The sequence below is a fragment of the Myotis brandtii genome, unplaced genomic scaffold (genome assembly GCF_000412655.1).
Source record: "Myotis brandtii unplaced genomic scaffold, ASM41265v1 scaffold212, whole genome shotgun sequence".
Classification (NCBI taxonomy): domain Eukaryota; kingdom Metazoa; phylum Chordata; class Mammalia; order Chiroptera; family Vespertilionidae; genus Myotis; species Myotis brandtii.
The window spans coordinates 1,901,357-1,925,037 of record NW_005357931.1 but is presented as its reverse complement, the minus strand read 5'-3'; the positions used below and the strand labels follow the sequence as shown (position 1 = coordinate 1,925,037).

At 38.6% G+C, this 23,681-nt stretch overlaps 1 protein-coding gene across 1 annotated transcript in view; it reads left to right on the top strand.

Annotated features, from left to right (window-relative positions):
• Positions 1-21,381: 21,381 nt before the first annotated feature.
• The window catches only part of SLC14A2 (solute carrier family 14 (urea transporter), member 2), a 380,773-nt gene continuing 378,473 nt past the window's right edge, over positions 21,382-23,681 (top strand). Inside the window, exon 1 of the mRNA XM_005865757.2 lies at positions 21,382-21,537. The gene's annotated coding sequence lies outside the window, so the exon portion shown is untranslated. The remainder of the gene's footprint in view (positions 21,538-23,681) is intronic.

Here is a 23,681-nt window from a genome sequence, read left to right as displayed (position 1 = left end):
GGCCAATGTTCTTTCCACTTCACCATGTTAGTTAATTTTCTTATTTCTAAACTAAACTAGTTGTTATAAACCAACAGTAGACCCAGATCAGCAATCTATTGGGACACGGTGGTGAAAGCTAAGTAATGAAATTCTTTGCTAAGTTCTATTGTGAGTCCCATAAATCACCTCAAAGAACGTTGGGAACCTTCCTTGGGGGTTCAGATTTCTCTAGGGCACAACTTCTTTTAATAGCCCTCAGTGGGGCAAATTGCTATTGACGTCCTAAAAAGTTTAGAGAGGCAGTTTTCCATCAGAGTTCTGGTAGTTGTTATTTTCCACAGACAACTAAATTCTCCACACACAGATTTGTGCCAGAAAATAATCTTCCATGTGTATCAATGTCGTAAGCAGTGATTGGCTTGAGTTGAGCATGTAAATAAATCTTGACTTCACTGGAAGAATTATTCCCTTAGCTACTTCACTTCCTCCCTAACCTTTGCCTTGCATTCCCCTCGAGGACCCTCATGCTAAGCTGGCTCTGAAGATTTGGCTCAGGTGACCTCCCGAGTGTGGCCTGCTTCCTTCCCTAAGCCAACCAATATATTGAGCCATCATCCAAAGAATTTATAGAAAAGTGCCCAGTAATTCATAATGCTAATTCAGTGTTCCCATTTCAGGTGGGTTGATGTTTGTTAGGAACCAGTGTCATTAATGCAGGGAAATAATGAAGTGTCTAAGTGGAAATGTCATCTCAGAAGTTACCAAGGATGTGGAAGTCTTGTTTTATTTAAATGTTCATGGATATTGGTGGCAATTGAAGCTTTTATGATAATCCTGAGTTATATCTGTTGCATTATTATTTGCCTTGTGCACATATTCAGCTGGTCACAGGAATTCATGCATTCATCTACTCATTTATTTAATTACCATATTTTTTGCCTTCTTTTGCAAGGAAAGAACACTGTCATGGTCTCATTAAAAGTTATAGTTTGGGTCCCAGTCAAGAGCATGTACCTGGGTTGCAGGCTCAATCCTGGCCATGGTCAGAGTGTGCATAGGAGTCAACTAATCAATGTGTCTTTCTCACATATGTACCTCTCTCTCCCTTCCCCCTCTCTCTACCCCCTCTCCTCCCTTCTACTCTCTCTAAAAAAATCAATGGAAAATATCCACCATCGAGGATTAACAACAACAAAATGTTATAGTTTGGGAGGAATGGTGCTTAGAAATTGTCTATTCCCGTTCTCTTATTTTACGTAATAGAAAACTGAGAACTAGAAAAAGAAGTGACTTTTCCTAAAGTCAAAACTGACAAAATTCTAATTTTCCTGTCTTCCAATCCTGACTCACCCAATAGATTGCCTCAACCCTAATGGAAATGACTTCCTAAAATGTAGTAATTACAATGGTATCAACACCAAACATCTAGTAACGATTACAGCTGGTATTTGGAAATTTTGCTATTAAATAACACTAAATGGGTACTATCAAACTGCCAAATGTTCTCTCCTAATTTAGGATGAGTAAAGGCATGAGAGCAATGGATCAATGTCACAATGCTTCTAAAAGAGCAAAATGGAAGCCACACACTGCCATTGTTAAGATGCTAATGTGATTAGATGACTGTCAGGTAATAAGTTCCCTGCCAGCAAAAGTGTTAAACAATTAGATAGCTCTTTGGCAGGCATGGTGCATAAGGAATTTTGAAATGGGTGGAAGCTGGAGCTGGATGATATTTTTCATGTTTCTTCCATCTCTAAGTTTCTATAATCAAGATTAGGAAGTCTTAAAGAAAAACTCATATCTGGTCATTCAAGTCTAGAGGCAATGACAATAATAACAGGATTGAAGCATTATATAGGATGGCTAGTAAAAGTACCTGCTCAAAGATCGAAGGCCAAGATTGTTGGCATGCAGATGAGAGTTGAAGAGTCAAGAGCAGAGATTGTCTGATTTTCTAGTCATTGTAAAACTGCTGTGAACATATAATAGAGGAATGAGTCAACAAAATATGTTAAGGCTGGAGTACTTTGCTAACTTAATAAATGTTTACTATCTTTAAAAAAAGTGTTTAAAAGAAGAAAAGAGAAACCAAGGCAAAACTTTGTGGATGAGTGTAGGAAGATATGTGTAGGACTCTGGAAAATATCCGATATGCAAAACTGATTGGTATGCTGTGAGCTCAGCTGTTCGGGAGCTGGAGGGCTGGAGAAGAGATTAATGCCTTTGGGTGGTGGCATTTGGGGAGATTCAGAACCTGACCTGTAACTTGAAGTGTGGATGGAGGACTACAAATAATTGTCACTTATTTTTTATTAGTGATGAGCACCATTTAAGTGTAAATTTTCTTTAAATTATTGGAAACTAAATTTATGGTCCTGTTGGATAGCCCCTCGGTTCTATGGTCCTTCAGGAATCACAGTCTGATGAAGCTAACAAAGGGTCCTCAGATGCCCCAACTCATGCTCCCATTTTACAGAAGAGGAAACTGAGCCCAAGAATAATTTAGAAACTATTAGTTTAACATTAATAGTTGGTGATCATATTTCAAATCACTGAGTTTCACTATAAAGAGTATTATGAAATAAGCCACTTACACATACTAGTGTGTATTACTCAGTCAATTCCTACATTTGATTATGCTTCTTTCCCACCTTGAGCGGCCCCTGAGCTGGGTCCACCATTTCTATTTTTAAAGCACAGGGTAGATCATAAATGTATAACTAGGGAATGAGGTTTGTTGTTTTTTTTTTTGGGGGGGGCGGGGAGCAGGTGTTGGTTGTGAGCATAGCATGTTGAAGTAGATCTCTCCCACCATGTCGACATCTCTATTAAGAATGACACTCACGCCCTAACCGGTTTGGCTCAGTGGATAGAGCGTCGGCCTGCAGACTCAAGGGTCCTAGGTTCGATTCCGGTCAAGGGCATGTACCTTGGTTGCGGACACATCCCCAGTGGGGAGTGTGCAGGAGGCAGCTGATCGATGTTTCTCTCTCATCGATGTTTCTGGCTCTCTATCCCTCTCCCTTCCTTTCTGTAAAAAATCAATAAAAAAAATTTAAAAAAAAAGAATGATACTCACTGTACCTTCCCCCTACTGACGACAGAGTCCTAGCCATTTTTCCTTTGCCAATGGATTTCCAAGTGATGGACAGGTGGTTGCAAAGATAATGATTCCTGGACAATTTCACTCCATCCTATGCTTTTCTTCACCATTTTCCTAACCATTGTCTTGAGAGTAATTGTTCTAGGAGGACCATTTGAGAAAGGTTACCCATGTTCTCTAATTTGCACACTTTTTAAAAAAAACTGGGAAGAAATAAAACTCTGCTATAAGTGGAGAAAGTCTGCCAGAATCACCTTATAAAGTCAGAGTTTGAATGTCAATCATAAATTGCCATTCCTCTCTGCTTCTTCCCACTCCTAATAATGGTTTCATATACCCCTTCCCCATATATACACACTAAATGTGTTAATTCATAGAAAATTAAGGCAAAAACTGCCCTAACCAAAAGCATAAGAATTAAATCCCAGAATAGTGTGTTAGAAACTACAGGAGAGGAGTTATGTATATATGTTTAAAATAACTGAGAAAAAGAACCATCCAATAGATGGGTGGTTTATGCATATGAACAGACAGTGAACAGAAATGAAAATTCATTTGATATGTTCGTACATGAAAAGAAGCATAACTCATACATTATAAGAGAAATGGAAATGAAAATTACACTGTGATCCCATTTTTTACTTATCAGATTGGCAAAAATCCAAAAGATAAAAAACATACCCTGTTGGCAAGGTTGTGGGAAAACAGGCCCTTTTGTACATTGCTGGTGGGAATTTATATTAGTACAACCCCTATGGAGGGCCATTTGACGATATCTGTCAAAATTACAAATGCAAATATGCTTTGACCCAGTAATACCACATCTGGGAATTTATCCCACAGATACACTACACGGGTGCAAAATGATATACCTCTGAGGTTATTAATTGCAGCCTTGTTTGTAGTAAAAGACTGGGAACAAATCACTAGTCTATCAATAAGGGCCTTTAAAATAAATCATCATATGTCCATACAATGACATAATATACAGCTTTTAAAAAGAAGGGAGCACTCTGAATATTGATATGGAAAGATCTGCAAGATATATTAAGTTTAAAAAAGAAAGAAAGGTGGAAAGCAGTGTCATAATATACTGCATTTGATGATTCAATAAATGAGGTTTGGGGGCAATAATATAAAACAACAACTCTGAAAGATTCATGAAAGACTGAACACGGAGGTCTTTGTGTGATAACTAGACATGTGGGGAAGGGGTGATTGCCTTTTCACTCTATACTGTTTGACTTCTGTGACTCCATGGAAAACAGGACCACAAGCTGGGTTTTCCCCCTGTTTATCTATATATATAAAAGCCTAAGCAACCATTCGACTATTCGACCAGTAGCTATGATGCACAATGACCACCAGGAGGCAGACGCTCAATGCACAGGCATGGAAACATGGAACAGACTGATGAATCTCAGAGGGAAGGGGCAAGGGGGAAGGGCAGGAAGAGATTACCCAAATATCTTACATGGGGTCCCTTGGCCTGGCCTGTGGAGACTGAGCCGAAACTGGCAGTCTGACATCCTCTGAGAGGTCCCGGATTGTGAGAGGGCACAGGCCAGACCAAGGGACCCCACGTGCACCGGGCCTCTAGTTTATTTATAATTTCATTTTTCAATGAACATTGACATTCAATATTATTTTATACTAATTTCAGGTGACCAGCATAGTGGTGAGACAGTTATATAATTTACAAAGTCACCCCCCTCATAATTCAAGTATCCACCTGGCACTATACATAATTATTATAGTACTAGAGACCCAGAACGCGGAATTGCGCAAGACCCAGACCCGCCGCGCTGGTGGGACACAAGGCCCACTGTGTGCGAGTAGCTCGCTGCCACAAACCCTGCGCAAGCCCCTCTGCACCACGTGAGCCGCGAGAGCCGTGAGCTTCGCTGCACTGCATGAGCCACGAGTCCCACCGCGCCGTGTGAGTGGCTCTTGGGCTGGGTGCTCCATGCACCTCCTGGTGACTGGTTGATTGGTCATTCTAGTGTTACAGTGTTACGGCCACTGGCCTTTTATAATATAGATTGTTGACTATATTCCCTATGCTGAACTTTACATCCCCATGACTGTTTTGTAACTACAGACCTAAGTTCTTGAATAAGCTGTTTTCTAAGGTAACAGGCAGGAAGGGATAAGACTTCAGTTCAGTAAGTCAAGCTGCAAGTGTTCATTGTGATGGATTACAACAGTGCGGAATATTCATGGTGATGACTTATGATTGGACCATGGCATGGTGACAGTATCCTTCTGCAAGGAATCACACTATTTAAATACCGCTTGTATTCTTTCTAAACCTATTTTTAATACTTTTATCAATAAAAAAAATTCTACCATCCAGCCATGTTGTACAAACCAGGACCTAAGGGCCATCCTTGATCCTTCTTTCTCCTTCTACCCCATTCGTCCACCAATTTCTATCCATATTTTTGCTTTACACATTTCTCTCCAGTCTACTCACTTCCATCCTTACACAATCTACCCAGCAAAAGCTATCATCCTCTCTCAACCAGGCCACTAAAATAGAGCTTCCCTGATTTTACTGTGACCATAATTGGTTACCTAATTTATTTTCTAGTCTCTAATCAGGGTGATCTTCTAAAGAGAATTTCTAGCACATCACTACACTGTTTAAAATCTGGTCAATGGCATTCCATTGCTTTTAGCATAAAGATCAAACCCTTAATAAGACCTGCGGTCCTTATCTGAGCTGTCCCCTGGCTCCTTTTCCACAGCATTGCACTCCAAACTCCCCCTTGCATTTTGTGCTCCAGCCACAGGCTTTCAGTTCCACATGGGTGTGTTTACATATATTGCCCCCTGTCTGGGATGTTCTCCTTCTCATTCCTTTGAACAGCTCCAATTCACCCTTTAAGTATTAGCGTAGATGTCAGTTTCATAGAGAAGTCTTCCTTGATCACTACCCAGATTGGATTTGTTTCTGCTCTGAAATATATGGTCACCTCATTACTCTTCCTCTTCACAGGATTCACAGATTCACAAGTACATTTCATTGGTATTATTTGTGTGTGCTTCTTGAGAAATGATATCAAGTATGCTTCGTTGTATCCCTAGTGCTTGAAGTAGGTAGACATGCAATTTATAGTTATTAAATGTCTGTCTACATGAATGAATAAATGAGTGTGTGAAAGGGGAAGACCAGAAGTAAAGATGTAAACAGAGGCAGAGTAAGACCATGCTATCAAGGTACCTCTGGTGTTTCACGTCTTTCATCTCTTCATACGATCAAAGCAAAACCTGAAGAAGACGAGGAAGCACTGTATTAGAATAAGTCTTCTAGACACTGAGAGGTGCAACGTGATGATCAGCTGCAAGCCTAAGACAGAGATTTCACCCACACCCACGAGGGCAGAGAGGAGCCCAGGCAAACAGCGCAGCCTGCCTGTGGGCAACGGAGGATCGGGCTCCACTTCTCTTCCAGGAATAAGAAACGATTCCTCTGTTATTGAGATCCATAAAAAACAAAACACTTAAAATAATGGCACCATTTCATATCAAAAATATAATAAAAGTGAACTGCTATGAAACTATCATTAATATGAAAAGCAGAGGAACATTTGAAAATAGTTTTGCATTCTTAGTAGGAAGCAATAGGAACCCGTCTCCATAAAAGAGTAATTGAAAGTCATATTGGGAGGGAAAGTAATGAGATGAAAACATCTGTGGATGAGATGAAGGAGATGGGCAAAATAAGGCACAACTAACTGCAAGCAAACCAAAAATAGTAGCAGAATTAAAGTATTCATTATTGGCACTGAAGAACAAGGAAGACATAATGGAATATTAAACCAGTGATTTAGAGGACAAACCTGAGAGGTTTTACCATTATATTAAGCCAAAGCAAATTACGAAAAAAGAGAAATATAAATTCCTCTGGATAAATAAAGAACATCAGAATTATAGTCATTCCTGGGGAAGGAGCTAGAATAATTGGAACAGAATTGATAGTTCAATGTGCAACCATCATAGCAGCTAACTTTTATCAAGTCCTTTCTCTGTGCTTGTGTGTGTGCTAAAGCTTCTTCACATCACCAGCACGTGATTACCGCTGCACAAAGCAGGTAGGTGCAGTGTTTATCTTGGTTTGCAAATGAGGAAAACCGGGCACAGACAGGTGATGTGATTTGCACAAGGTTCTGTAACTCACTCATGAGAGCTTTGATGCATACCTGGCTCTTTGAGTCCAGTACCTGTACTCCTAATTACTGTGATTATTTTAAAAAATATTTTCGTGCTGGAGAAACTGTCTGATCATGTAACTAGAAGGGATTAATGACATGCTAGTAAAATCCATAATTAGAATACTGCCATAGGTTTATTATATCCACAGAACTTTGAAAAATAGACAGTTGCTACAGATGTCATCTGGGGCCTCCCTGCCCCTGCAAGATCTGAGTAAATTGTCTTTAATCTCCAATTCCCTTGCCTGAGATGGTTTGAAGCCTTCCCAAGTGATTTCTGAAAATTCCCAGGGAACTTTCTTTCTCTTTAGCCTTGTTGCTTACTCCCCCTGCCTTCCCAGGCACTGTCTGCTCCACTTCTACCGATTTGCTTGCTAGCCTCAGTCCCTCCATCAGTTTCTACAGAGCCAGATGTCACATCATAGCACCAACTTGTGCATGAGTTTAGAGACTTGGGAAGGTGCTGAGAACCATTGCAGGGCATGACCTAAGCTCTCAGGCCTTTTTTCTGCATCTTACTTCCCTTTCTCCTTGCCCTGACTTCCCATCTTGCCTCTCTCCCTACCTTGCCTCATGCACAGCAGTCTAACTAGCTTTCTTTGTTCTTGGAGTCTTGCTTCCCAGACCTGGCAGTTTATCAATGTTCTCTTTTGAAAAGAAAAAAAATAAACTAAAAACAACACAGTGTTCTCCCCCAAATGTATTCTGTGAATAATGTTTTTTCCACCTTGTGAATATGAATAAAGATTTTAAAAATATTATAATCCTCCAGCTATCAGACCTCTGTATCACTGAATACCAAATACAGCACAGCAAGGTTATGAGATAGTCTTTTTTTTGTTTAAAGACTATGCTCTATGTTAATCTAAACAAATAAATCTGTACTTCATAAATGAACAAAATAATAATTCTCAGGCATATAAGAACTCAGAAAATACACTACTCAAGTAGTATTTTGGAGAAAAAATTACAAGAACTATAGAGAGATTAGTTAAAATTAAGAGCTTACAAGTAAGAGGCAGTGTAACAGATCTGTAGAAAAACTGTGCTCAGCACCTCACTGTTTGGGTTTCCAATCCTGGCTCTGTGGACAGCTAGGTACATGGCAGTGGACAAGTTATCTCCAGTCTCTTGTTTATTCACCTATAAAATGGGCATAATAATACCACTCCTCTCCTAGGGCTATTAGGAGAATTAGCTGAGTCTTAGTTCTAATGTGCTTAGAATTCTTGGTACCGATGAATCACAATGTAATTATTTGCTCATTGCCATAAGGCACCTGATCCAAATGGCAGTCCCATTACCTAGTCCTTCCTATTCCTATTCCTGGTCCTCATACCTTTGCTCAGCTGATGTAGGAAGCCTCAGGATGGAGATGAGGGTGGAGTAGGTACTGTGGCTTCTCAGAAAGAGGTGGTGTCACTCAAAGAATCATTGCAAGGTCTTTTCAGTTACCCTAAGGGAGGGCCAAACAAGGCAGACGGTGAATGTAAATGATCATAACACCTCTTTTATAAAAAATCTGTTGTAAAATTCCAAGTAAGTGCTCTTAATAAGCAAAGCAGTTCTCAAAAACAAATGAGAACTGTCAAGCATAAAAAAACACACGAAAATATTAATTTCAGATAAAGTAAAATAAAAAGAAAAATTGTACAAAATAAGACAATGGTTCATTTTTAATTGGTAAACAATGTCATCGGAAGAAGCGATTTATATTCCAATTAATAATATCAAACTATATTTTCAAACAATATGAAACATAAAAAAATTCAGAATAACAGGATAGTTTAAAAATCTGTGTCACTCTTTAGTGTATGAAGTAAATTAACTAAGAGATTTGAATATAATTAATGGGGTTGCATTAACACATATTAAACAAGAGTCTACTTATTAACCAGGCAATCAGGCAATTTTCATAAAAATCCCTTGAGTTTGAGAGAAAATCAAAACTGTAATTATAAACTTGTTAGAAAGTACCTAAAACAAGAGCAGTATTTATCAAAATATGTGGTTTGTAGTGAAAACAGAATCATTGGGTAAATTCACTCCATTATATATTTTTTAAATTAAGCAATAAGGAATGAGAATAATGAATCAAGCAGCTAACTTAATGCACTTTTAACACACTAACCTGAAAAAGTAAAGGAAGTAAAAAAAAAGGATATGGAATAAAAATTAATGAAAGATTAGGTAAACATAATTTAAAAAATAATATCTGGTACATGAGGAGAAAAAACTCTTAATAAAATTAGTGACCTCTGGAGAATCTATTTTTAAAAGATAACATAAAAAATTTTAAAGGGTAATTTAAAGTAAATACAACCAAGAAAAATAGATAAATTGGACTTAATGAAAATTTAAAAATTTTGTATATCAAATAAAGGGAGAAAATATTTGCAAATCATATATTTATAAGGTGTTAATATCAACAATATATGGAGAACTCCTAAAACAACCCCATTTAAAAATGGGAAAAGGACTTGAATAGACATTTCTCCAAAGAAGATATGCAAATGGCCACTAAGCACATGAGAAGATGCTCACCATCACTAATCATGAGAGAAATGCAAATCAAAACTACATGGAGATACTACCTCAGACTTATTAGGATGGCTACCATAAAAAACATACAAACAAACAAACAACAAAAAAAAACTGAAAGGAAAAGAACAAGTATTGGGGAGCATGTGGACAAGTTGGTACCCTTGTTACTGTTAGTGGGAAATGTTACAGCCACTAAGGCAAACAGTATGTCGGTTCCTTAAAAAATTAGAATTACCATGTGATTCAGCAATTTAATTTCAGGATATACACACAAAAGAATTAAAAGCTGTAGTCTTAGGGGAAGCCCTCACACTTTTGTGAACATTATATCCAGAAATTCTACCAGGGTGTTACAGAAAAGCTTTGAGAAAGATCCTCCCATGGCCCTCTAAATCCCTCTAGCTGGAACTTTACATAACCCCAGGACTCTGTCTTCTTAAGCCCTGAGATTCCTTGACATGGATGGTTCCTCAAATCCCTTTATTTGCTGGGACAATCCTCTGGAGTCACTTATCAGAAGCCTTAGAGTGTTTTCAGAAAAATCACTGTCACCCACCACAGCACTCCCTGGGCTGCTCCCAGAGAGCTCTTTTTAAAGGACATGGATTGCTCTAAAAGTTAGTTTTCTCACCATCCAAGAGCATTCTACATTCTTTTTTATCTTAAATGTTTTAGTCTACTTTGGTAACTGTAAGCGAAACAAGAAAAGGCTAAGCCATGAGCCATCTGGCCTAACAGAGGACCAGAGGAGATTTGGATGGTTCTGTGGTTGATTGGATAAACCTCAAAATTCAATGGGACTTTCACAATGCTCAGGACTAGGTATGTGACCCAAATTTACGTATAATCTTGAAGAAAGGATGTAATAAGGTTAATGTCAGCCACCAACCCCAATAGAATGGGACTTGCAATTGGAATTGAATGAAGTTGTGGAACAATAAAGATTTTTATTTTGGGGGATCTAAAATTGTGGCCTGAGGTTTATATTCCCTACGATGTATTGAAACAATATTGATGTTTAGTGGGTGCTGGGAGAAAGTAGTCTTGGTGCCATGGTTTTGGGAGAGATCAACTAGTACTTTTCTGTCATTAGTGGGTGGTTTCCAAGAGCTCCAAAGAAGAGGATTAGGTCACCTGATGATGCCTCTACAGAAAACATGGATGACTTGAGCAAAAGTAGGATTACCAGGTCACTTCTTCCATATCTTCTGATAATAGCCCTCTGCCCCAAATCTCTGCTTTTGGCGATAGGAGGATTTTATTCCTTAGAGAATATTGTGAAAAAATGTTTATTTTTGTGAAAATATATCCTTTTGAATCAGGCTTGAATCACCTCATTCCAGTGGACATTATTAAGTCAGTAAAGTTTCCGAAAGGAACTATGGGACAGAGTGGGCCCCGTTTTTTTCTACATTACTTGTGTACAACAATGTGCCTGTAGTCAGCAGGAACGGATGGTACACTTACAAATTTGTTAAGAGGGTAGATTTCATGTTAGGTGTTCTTATCATAATAACATAAAATTTAATAAAGAAACAAACGACATCAGAGAAAAGAGGTAATAATTGTCATTAATGGAAGCGTTGATCTAGGCAAAAGGAGCTAAGGTCCTTTGACTGTAGTGATGAGGATGGAGAAAAGATCACAAATCCAAGAATTAAAGGGAGAGCCACGGGAGTGCGCGTGAGAAGGTGGGCAGGGCTATGTCTTAGCTCACATTTAGATAAGCCCTCATCTCTCAGGACTCTCCTGAGGAATGTCACCTCCTGGCCACAGAAGCTCCCCCGACCTGTGAAGGCTGAAAGGATAGCCCTAGTTTTCTCCAAGACACAGCTGATGCCTGGGGTCCTGAGCAGGGCACCGATTTATAATATGAATTTGAACACTCGGAAAAGCTTTGCAGGTGAGATAAGACTAATTTGTAATTAGCACATACCCTGTTTAGCAGCGTTATTTGCATACAAAGTGGCTTTTATAATTGCTTGGGAACCATTTGTTGACCTTTCTTCTTCAGCAGGCTAAACATTTGCCTTGTTTATACAATCATTTTCTCTATAAACTCTTCCTTCAGATCTTGCCTGGGGAAGCAGCAAATCAGACACAAAAGTTTGCAATTCCCTTTTTAGGGCACAGACAAATAAATGTGTTGACACTGTGTGTTGAAACTGACAGATCTTAAGGGGCACTGTTTTGCAAATGCTGCCTTAGACTCCTGGAGCAGGCATTGAAAATATGGTTCCCCTGCCCCTCTCCTAGACGGAATTTAACAGAGCCTCAGGAAGGGTCCAGTTGTCTGCACTTTTAACTTATCTCCCAAACTATTAGTGTAAGAGGTTGGGTTTGGGAATCAGCATTTCAGGTGACTTGGATCATTTTGCAATTTCTACCACTGAATCAATGACCAAGTTGGTAAATGGGTCTAATTCCTGATTTGAGATATTGATTGGCCATGGCAGTGCCATAAAGGTTACTAGCATCCGCAGCTCCCTTTTCTGGGCCAGTGTCTTCCTATTGCCTCCAGCAATATGCTAAATTACATTGCTTTTTAAATGTTACACTAACCTTGTATTCCCAGGGTAAATCCCACTTAATTATCAAATACTGTCCTTTTTATATATTGTGAGCTTTAATTTTTATATATTGTGCTAAATTTGTGTTATAATATTTCATCTGTGTTTATAAGGGATTTTGGTATGTAGTTGTTTTCTCTTGTAATGTGTCTGGCCTAATGTATCTGTGCCTATCTCTTCCAAATCTTCACGCCAATACTCTTGGAGATCTCCCTTACCTGGCTTAGGTGTGAATAGGCAGAGACAGAAGTAAACTCCCTTTACTAACACTGCACTCCCCTAAAGGCTCACTGTTTCCTGCAGTCCTCCTCCTACTGAGACTGGGAAGGGAAGAAGAGATTATGGCATATCGAGGGGGAGCCATTAGTGACCTCGCAAATGGCCCTGAAGGGAGGTGTCTAGCTGCAACATTTCACAGTAAGTAGGACTCTGGTTTTAGCCATAACCCAGGACAATAGGAAAAGCTCCCAAAAAATCTGGGTTCAGAAATTATAGAAAAAGAATATCTTATCACATATTCCAAAAAACTTCTTACTGATTATAAGATCACTAAAAGGGTTGAAGGAAATACTAGATGATATGGCAATAAGAAATTCTTATCTGGAATGTCAGAGAAGTAGTTTCTATATCCAAGTCATAGATTAAATATAGCTGTCATATCCAACAACTATTTTAATGAATGAGGATAGGCTAGGATAGGAATTATTCTAGTAAGTGCGCCACATATAGTACTTAGAGTTTCCTGAAATCATTTCATTCCCATTCTCTTCCTCTCTCATTCAGTCACATGTATGTACCATGTTGCAATGTAAAATGAAATTCTTATTATAGATCACAGCTGAAGAATTTCGAAGCTGCTGAGCTAAGGAACTTTCTGAGAAGCTGTGATTCTCTGAAGATTCTCTGAAGTGGCAGGAGACATGCAGTAAGATAAGGTTTACAGCTATTGCCGATAGTCCTGCAGGTTCTCCCTCTAAATCAGAATCTGCTTTGAGTTACCACCTTTAAGGTAATATAGAGCAAGCTTTCTTAAAACAGACTGCTATCTTTGCAGAACAAGGGAGAAGCATGACCATCTGAGTATAGACATTCTGACAGCGCCCTGTGTCCCCAACTCACTCCACCAACTCTGTGTCTGTGAAGGAGGGCTGGCAGGGGCAGTGGAGCTGGTGTCTTCTCTCACCAGAGGAGTCTGGGCCATGTGACTTGCAAGGAAACAATCAAGCAACACATAGTTAATGCTCCAGGGCCTTGTAGGTTGTCAGCACTGTTCTCAAACTGTTTCAGCTTCTGAAACGAAGGGCTGCTCTCCAGAGGCCCTGCATTTAGTTGGCAAACAGAGCCAATAGCCCTGAGAGAACTCACGGACCAAGGGCTATGCTTCATATAACATCAATGCAAAGGGATTTCAGAGGCAACACAGAAAGAATGAGCAAATGGGGAAGCCTTCTCTGAGCTAGACTGGATTAATCATGAGGGATGGATTGACTTCAGAACCCAGAGGACAAGATAGGGACATCCTAGAGTCAGAAGACAGCAATTCATGGATTTGGATGTGTCACACAGATTTTGTCCTCCATCATGTACACACTCCAGAAAAAAAAAAGCCTAATATGTGCTCCAACTATTTATCTCAACTGAGAGTTCATTCAGTGCCAAGAAGAGTGAATTTTCATTGTATTTAAATGCATGATCACATATTAGATTATTAATTACCATTCTTATCCAGCTATTCTATCTCTAAAACTTATGTCAGGCAGAAATAACTTGGTTCAGTAAGGAGCTGCATGATAAACAAAAGATTGTCCACCTATCCTCAAATTTTGTCCAGCTGTAGAAAAGGTGTGACCCACTAAGAGAACTAAGAGACTAGAGCAGCCATGGGCAAACTACGGCCCGCGGGCCGGATCCGGCCCCTTTGAAATTAATAAAACTAAAAAAAAAAGACTGTACCCTTTTATGTAATGATGTTTACTTTGAATTTATATGAGTTCACACAAACACTCCATCCATGCTTTTGTTCCGGCCCTCCGGTCCAGTTTAAGAACCCATTGTGGCCCTCGAGTCAAAAAGTTTGCCCACCCCTGGACTAGAGGCATGAACCAATAAGAATCAAGCTAATAGACTCCATAGCAAGGAAAAAAATGAGGGTCACAAAGAGGTCAGGGTGAAGACCAATATAAGTCAGGGGAGGCATCCTGGAAGAAGTTGATGTTTATGTTTGTGAAAATCTTGTGGGTCCTATCAGCACAGCCCTTCTCAGCAGTGACTCAGCACATCAAGTTCAGAGGCAGCCTCTGGGCACATACAGGCCTCTGATGGGTTTATAAGGAAAATGCTGATGCACTGCTGAGTTGCACTGGGACTGTTGAGCAGCACTACAGAATTGAGTGCGTCATTTCCCCCTGAACAATGCGTCTCTTTCATTGCTTGAAGTGTGACCATTCATGTTGAAAATGAAATTCCACAGAGTGATCTGCTTGGGGAAATTATTCAGAGCTACGCACTTAAAGATCTTTCTATCTTTTTGTGGTCCTCAATTAAGGCTCCCAAGAACCTCTGCAGGGTAAATTGGTGCCAATCTAGGCATTGAGAGTAGAAGAAAAAGAGATGAAAACTCCAAAGTCTGTATGAACTTTCAAAAGTCATCTCTAAGGATAGCAGGGAGCAATGAACTAAAACACCTAGAATATTGATGGAAAAGAAAAACCAGGGACTTGAAATTAGGAAAACTTGGTGCTAGTCTTGATTCTGCCTGTAGCTACCTGGGCACTTTTGGCTAATGCAGAGATATACATATTTTTAGACATATTTTTATTAAAAAATAAGGTACACAAAAATCTAATACTATCTGGTCTATATAACCCTTAATTAATAAGCTGGAATATTTTGCTATATTTGTGTTATCTTTTTTAATATATAAGTAAGTAATGTATTATAGATAAAGGAAGTCTTCTTGGGTCCTCTCACCCAATATGCAACCATTGTCATGAGTTTGTTTCTTTCATTCTGTTTAAAACATTCTATAGCACACACACACACACACACATTATAATTATTTTATTAGGGACTTAAATTTTTACATAATTGGCATCAATGCTGTATACAAAGTATTATTCTGAAACTTGCTTCCCCAGGTACATTTGGATTTCTTTCTACCACCTTATTTTGTGTGTTCTTTTCATGACGCTTTCACTTTACTTCTCCTTTTCCCTCCATTAGCCATCTCTATTAGATTGATATAATTTTCTTCCTTTTGTTCTTTTCCCTTTTATACTGGCTTGTAAATTATGTATTTTATGTCTGTTCTTTTATTGGTTCCCCTCAAATTTTCAATACACATATTCTATTACTAATTTTCTAACAAAATGTAGAAAGGAAGGACCTTAGTATCCCTCATACTCCTTAGGCCCCCTCACTCCCAATGTTCATTGCTGTCTAGAATTTTAATTCCAAAATATTTTGAACACAAAATAATTCTATTTTCTTTTCCTTTTATTTTATTTTAAATTTTTTATTGTTGAAAATATTACATATGTCTCTTTCCCCCCCCACCATTGACTTCTCCCTGGCCACTCCCAACCCTCAGCACATGCTGTCACCCCCCCTACTGTCTGTGCCCTTTGGTTATGCTTATATGCATGCATACAAGTCCTTTGATTGATCTCTTACTCCCTCCCACCCTCCTCTGCCTTCTGGTCTATTTTCTTCAATGTTTACAATACACATTCATGTATTTTTGTTACCACTATGTCCAGTTTCTTTGCTCACCAACTTTCTTGAATCCCACTCATTACTTCTGCATTTATTTTCCTTTTTGATGAATTATCTCCCTTAATCATTCTTGCAGTGAAGATCTGATAGTAATAAACTTAGTCCTTAAATGTCTGAAGATGTCTTCATTTTACATTTACTCTTGAAGGCATAACATTCTACATTCAAAATTATTTTCACATGGCACTTTGAACTAGTTCTTTTATTAATGAAAAAATGAGCTGTCAACTAGACTGCTGTTCTTTTTGGGTAATTTATCTCCTCTGGTCAGATTTTACAGTCTCTCCATTGCAATGTCTGTGTGTGGATATATTTTTATTTCTCCTGCTGTGTGAACAGTGGGTTTCCCTAATCGGAATACTCATGTCTTATGTCTTTCTAATTCTGTAAAGTTTCAGCCATTGCTAACTCTTTTAGACCCTCTCCCTATTCTTCTTATAATATTTTCTTCTGAAATTCTTATTAGACATGTTGGTATTTCTCAGCCTCCATGTCAATTTCTTTCATTTCTCTATCACTTGGTCTTTCTATTTTCATCCTAGGAAATTTCCTCAGTTCTCTCTTTTACTTGAAAAAGTCTTTGGTTGTGTTAGCCTAATAGTTAGCCCACTACCAAGATTCCCATTACCCTCCCTTACTTTGATGATTTCAAAGATGTTGATTTAAAAAACAACAACACAAAAACATCTCTTTAAACTTGTCTATTATATCTGTTTCCTTGAATGAGGATTATCCCATTTCTTTGATTTCACTCATCTGTTGGGGGGTAGCTTCCTGTGCCTTTTTCCTCACAGGCCATGTTATGATTATTTCAGCCCACATTTATCCATGTCTGGACCCACAGGGAGCCTTATGTTAGCAGCTCAGGTCCATTCTCAATGCCTGTACCTACAAAACCCTGGGAACCAGGCTCAGGTGAGAATCTTGACTTAGGCCTTTGGCTTTATGATAACACCATGTTTCTAGAAGTCACCTGGGCAGTAGATCTCTATGAAGCATTGTCTGAGCCCAGTTTGAAACCCACACATTCCCATTTGAGGGGCTCGCCTAGATTATCCACACATAGCTGGTCTCATCCCCTTGGTGACCAGGGGGCTCTAGCCTCGGCCTATACCTGTAATTTCCATTCCATTCAGGTCCTTTGATTTGGGGGGGTAATATTTAGTGCAGGTCTGTATTTATTTTGAAATAAATAAATTTATGTTCTTTTATGTGTTTGGAGTTAGAAGGGTATATTATACATAAACTCTCCTTTATCATGGAAATACTTTTCATTTTTCAGATAGAGGAACTAAAGCCCAGAAAAGTGAGACAGCTTTCCCATGCCACAACCTAGTTATTGCCAATGCAGGCACACCTCAGAGATATTGCAGGGTCAGTTCTACACCATTGCAATAAAGTGAATATTGCAACAAAGCAAGTCACACAAACTTTTTGGTTCCCCCGTGCATATAAAAGTTATGTTTACACAATACTGTAATCTATTAAGTATGCAATGGCACATTTCTTTTTTAAAAGCAATATACATACCTTAATTAGAAAATAGTTTATTGCTAAAAATTGCTAACCTTCATCTGAGCCTGTTGGAAAAATGGTGCCAATAGACTTACAGGACTTGGGGTTGCCACAAACCTTCAATTTTTAAAAAGCATACTATCTGCAAAATGCAATGAAGCGAAGCACAATCTAATGAGGTGTGCCTGAGTGATTATGAAGCACTTCTTCTCTGCCTTAAACACACCGTGCATTGTCTCTTTAAGTCTAGATTGTTGATGCTCTAAAAGGAGAACATAACAGCTATCTTGCCTTTCTCAAGTCATTACTGAGAACTGCAGGAATTGACATTGCAAATAAATGTGCAAGTATTTTGAAAATAAAAAAGCGTAGTCTCTTATTAGCATTATCATTTTTAAAGTTCTGTTGTGATGGGGATTATAAGCAATGTTAATATTTACTTTCATTGCTAAGAAATTACTTCTGATTTTTTCCACAGTAGAGTTTGTTCTTTTCATATGCCATTTCTATACTCAAAGTCATTTCTGATATTAAATAAAATATGACCTCTTGGATAGAAGGTAATGTATGAAGGTCAACTCACAGAGACTAAGGAACAAATTTTATTTTCATACATTTAACAAACATTTGTTGAGTGCCAATGTGCCCATGCCCTTGGATTGTGCCTGCAATGTAGTAAGTAGATTCTTTTTGTAAGAAATAGACTTTTTATTTTAGATTTATGGAAGACTTTACATTTATAGTAAAATTGCAAAGATAGAGTTCCCACTTATCCTACACTTATTTTCCCCTATTGCTAACATCTTATATCAGTATGGTGCATTTGTTACAATTAATAAACCAATATTGATACCTTTTTATACTTTTATTCCAATATTCTTAGTTCTTACCTTGTTCTCTTCTAGGTTCCCATCCAGAATACATTACATTAGTCATTATATCTCTTTAGGCTCCTCTTGCCTGTGACAAAAAGTCAAATTTTCCGCTTTTAGATGACCTTAATGGTTTTGAGGGCTACTGGTCAGGATTTGTCTGATGTTCCCTTCATAATTAGAGCAGAATTGTGGTTTTGTTGAGGAAGATCACAGAGGTAAAGTGCCATTCTTATTACTTCATATCAAGGGTACATGCTACCCAGAGACATCATTTTGTTTATGTTTGCTGTAATGTTTGTGAGGCTTATCAACTGGAAAGTTACTCTTTTTCCTTTGCCCATACTGCATGCGATCTCTTGGGAAGGAAGTCGCTATGAGCAGCCTGTACTCAGAGAGTGGGGAGTTACATTCCACCTTCTCTAGGGCTGATTTTCTACACAGTTATTTGAAATTCTTCTGTTTGGGATATTTGTCTATTCTCCTTATTTATTTATTACTTACTTACTTATTTATGTCAGTATGTATTTGAAGAGGTTGAGAACATGCCCCTTTGGCACATTGATTATCTTGAGCCGAAGGCACTTGAGAAACAGCAAATTCAGAAAGAACTCTCTGACCTTTTCTACCTAAAACCTGGTCCTAAAATGTTCCATAAAAAGATGCCTCTCAGTCCCAGGATGATAACATTCTTATCACCTTTGACATGGACCTGAAAAAACAATCCTACCAAATCACTCTGATTTCCCATTAGTTCCCCCCATCTATTTCCTGGTCACTGTCGCACAAAGTGCTGCCTCTAATCCAAACCCCTTTGTCTTGTCACGTCCCCACGATTTCTCATCTTTTGTTCAAAAAAGTACTAAGATTTAGGGCTGAACATCTTTTGGTCTTCATTTTCCTTCTGAAGACTCCTGTGTACATCTAAAAATATTAAATGAAAATTGTGTGCTTTTCTGCCGTGTGTCAGTTGAATTCTTAGCCCCAGCTGCAGAACCTGAGAGAGTAGAAGTTTTTCCTCCCCTACAGACTCCTGGATATTTATTTTATCTTACTACTTTATTTATTTTGCCGTCCAAATTGTTTCAGCTTTGGCTATTGGGAGCTCTTGCCTCTTGTGTTTCTTTGACATTCCTGGTGTGTGTGTGAGTGTGTGTGTGTGTGTGTGTGTGTGTGTGTGTGTGTGTGTATTTAAATGCTTTCTCACTTTTTTGGTGCTTGCTGCAAAATTCTCTAGTTTATCTTATATATTTTCTGTCCAGTTCTAGAATCCACTATTTCTCCAAGGAGCCCTGATTGCTTTTAGTAAAGAAATCATTGACTAAAAGGAAACACATAGAATCCACTGTGATTAGACATACTAGTAATTTCTTTGTTTATTCCCACCTATAAAATATTTGGTTCTTGTTCTGTCAGTCTCACAGGAATGCCAAAAGCAGGGTGAATGTCCTCACAAAGCCATTAGATTTCTTTGAAAGGGATGACTTTCAAATGGGGATGTATACCTCTTTGAGAAAATTCAGAAATTCTAGAGAAATAACAGAGAGCTTTACCCTCACCAATCTCTTCTAAACATGGGTCTAAATTGAATTAGCAAATGGAAATGTTTTAAATGCAAAAGTAAATTATCTTGGAAATATACTAAATTTCAAGGAATAGACTCCTTTTTCTTTAGTCGGAATGCCTCAGCAATACCTCAGCAGTTATTAATAAGCTATTGTTACGGTTTAAACAAAGATCCTAAAAATGTATATTATTGCAATGTATCTTTTTATGCGTGCCCGGACTCCAAAGCCTAGTTTTATTTGTATGGTTCCCCAACAGAGTGGTTGCTATAGATATAGCAAAAGCCCAAAGGATAGCATGCTGAGCTTTTGGAAAAACAGTTTCATTTCCAAAAGCAAGGGATAGACATTGAGGCTTAAAGGGAGTTGATCCTTAGGATAAACTTATAGCTAATGTAAGGTTTTCAGAATGAAATCTAAGATTTCAGGGAAATTTGGGGACCAATTATGTGATGTTCAAAGGAAACAGTGAATATGAGTGAGCTTTAGTTTTTAACCCTCTGCTTAAGGCAAATATGTGCAAACTATTCTACTCAATATTGTAGACTAGAAGGCAATTTTTGTTTCTTTTTTGTGATAATGATGAAGAAGAGGAGAATGACAAGAAGATGAAAGCTGGAGTTCTAGGTGCCTGCACTTTAAGTTGTTTTAATTCATAAATAACCACAGTAATGGAACTTGGCTTTGGTCTGGTCCTCTCTCAAAGAGAAAGGGACCAGATGCTATTGGAAGCTTTCTCTTGACCTTTCCTTGGAACCTGCCTCTCCCACCTGAATTTCATGGTAAAGTATGCTCAGGTACCAACCTTCATTTCTCAAATGGAGTTTTCCACCCTAGGAAGGCCAGGTGTATGAGCCCTTCTTATCTCTCATCAGCTCAAAGACAAAAAAATGTCTTATGAATATAAGATTTGTAAAAATTTAACCTCTCAGTAATGTGTAAGGAAAAAAAGGAGGAAGCAATGTGGCAAAGGGGAGGCCAAGCAGAACCAGAGTGACCACAGGAAGAATGATCTTCCAATGGTCTTGCTGGGGCCCTAAGATGGGTTGTCTGGCTACTTCATATTCTCCAATGGGAAAAGGACCTGGTGCTCACATATCAGTGAACCATTGAAGGAGAACAAGATGCTAATGAGAGCAGTCCAAGGGAGGGACTTCAAAAGTGAGTCTCCTAGAATAACAGACCCACTTTAGTGTTCCAGCGCTGAAAACAAGCGAGGATGGACTGAGGGAGCCAGGGTAGCAAACAACTGGACATCCATGTGTCCTCCACGTTGGCTGCCTTCCTTGCCTTGATCACCTGAGAAGGATCCCAACTGCTTATTCAGAGTTGTCTCTTTGGTGACATTGGCTATTCAGAACTGTCATTTCAGGGCTCAAGAGGATCTGTGGGGTAAGCCATAGCTTTTTCTCTGACTTTGTTTGCTTTTGTTAACATTTGAAAATTCTTTTCTACCATTAATGGGGGAAATTATTGACTTCTAAGTTTCTTTTTCTTTTCTTCCTCCCCCACCAAAATCAAAACACAACACTCTATATACACACACACATAAATCTATATAATCATTTTCCTAGTAGTAAAACATTTGATACGTGTTAGCCAATAATACAGATGATTTGAAAGCCTTTTGAGGATGGGTCCTATTTTCAATGGTATGGAATGATATAGCTGTTATTTCGTAAAGAGCATCTTTCTATTAGTTTACTTGCAACCCCCCTCCATGCCTCAACTCCAACCCCAATTTAGATTACAGTGTTAAAAAGATCATCATAAAATGTAGCCTTGCACAAGGAGATGACCTAATTATTCAGCTTTGCTCTTAATAAATTATGCAATGATGCATGCAGTATTTTTTCCTGAGAGAATGAGTGTGTCAAACACTCCTGCCAGTCTGTGTAGATGCCAGAGTGAATGTTTAGTGCCACAATTTGAGAGTTGGTTTTACAGCACTTGAAGAGTGATTTAACAATTCATTTTGTTGTTGTTGTTGTTGTTGAAAATATGCATTATCCTGAAGGAACTTACCTGCATATAGAACATAATATATGTGATAATTGTATATTTAATAATGTTCAAATAAAGGGCATGCTGTCAACTAACTATTTGTGTATAATTTCAGAGTGGTAATGAAAAAGCTAAAGGGAATTCCCCAAGAGTTCAAAGGAGTTTATTTGAGACAGATGAATATCAGCCTCTTGAGGCTCCTGTCAATAGAACAAGAGGGTATATTTATAGCTGTATCTGTGCCTAGGGGAGGATGTTCCAAAATCAATCCCAACTATTCAGGATCACTGAATGGCTGTTAAAGGGAAGCCTTCTGGTCTACCTCATGATTTGTACTATGTTCACTATGTGTGATTATAGAGCTGATGTGTGTTGACTGTGCAACCTTCTAACTGGTCTGATGAAGAATTGGGATTTGACGACCTCTGAGAAACTTGTACTGTGGATGTTTAGATCTGAGATAAGGGTGGATTTAAAGGCAATGATGGTGAGCCTGAAATCTTACTTTGTCATATCAATAACACTCTCAAAAGTAATATTGTAAATTTGTCATGGCTAAAACGCTGAAAGCCAAATGGTATTTGCAATAAAAGAAAGATAGTTAACAAATCATTGCCTCATATGCAGGTTAACTGGCTGATGTCAAGGAAATTTTTATTGGACATGTAAGCCATGACTTTATATCAGTGAATCAAATTCAATGGACTGATGTTTAATTCAAATATTTTTGTGAAGTAAAAAGCAGCTTGTGATTTTTAAACCTCTACTTGATGTTTTAACATAACCTTTCTAGGTAAGGTACTTGCCCAATTGCTTATCAGAAACCCTCTCTGCCTTATATGTCATTTTGCATGAAGAGAGAATGAGGTGAGAAGGAATGGGAAATAAGGGGTAGTTTGCTGAAAGAAGATATTCTGGATTTGGTAGCAGATCTCTCAGTTTTGCTTAGAATATCTAGAAAGGAGATATAGGTGTTGAGGCACAATTATTACCCTCGCCGTGTTATGGAACTTGTGCCACTTGGTGTTGAGCATGAGGACCACACTGTCTCAAGATACTTTCCTCTAGCAATGCAGCATCCCAGCATCCCAGCATCCCAGCATCCCAGCATCACAGCCTCCCAGCAACAGTGAGGGCCAGCACCTTCCCCAGAAGTACCAGCTGTCAGCAGCACAGAGGGCCAGAGATCGGCATTACCATTCATCCACTGATGGATAATACCCTCAAATCACTGGGCCAAAGGTGGTTAAAGTACAATGTGTACAAGTAAAGGTTGCTTGAACTTTGAGCCTGTGAATGTGAAGGACAGCCTGGAATGTTCTTTTATAAATTACCTGACAGAGGATCTTTAACGACTTCATGCAGTAAGTTGCAGAAAATTGTATTATAGTTACCTCTAAGTTATCTGGGGATGGGAAGAATAGAAAGAGCTGGACAGCAACATTTGTTGAACAGAGAAATATAATGAGGACTGTTGGGGGTTAAACACGAAGAAGGAAAAAGAACATTGCCTTTGTGGTGCTTATGAGCCC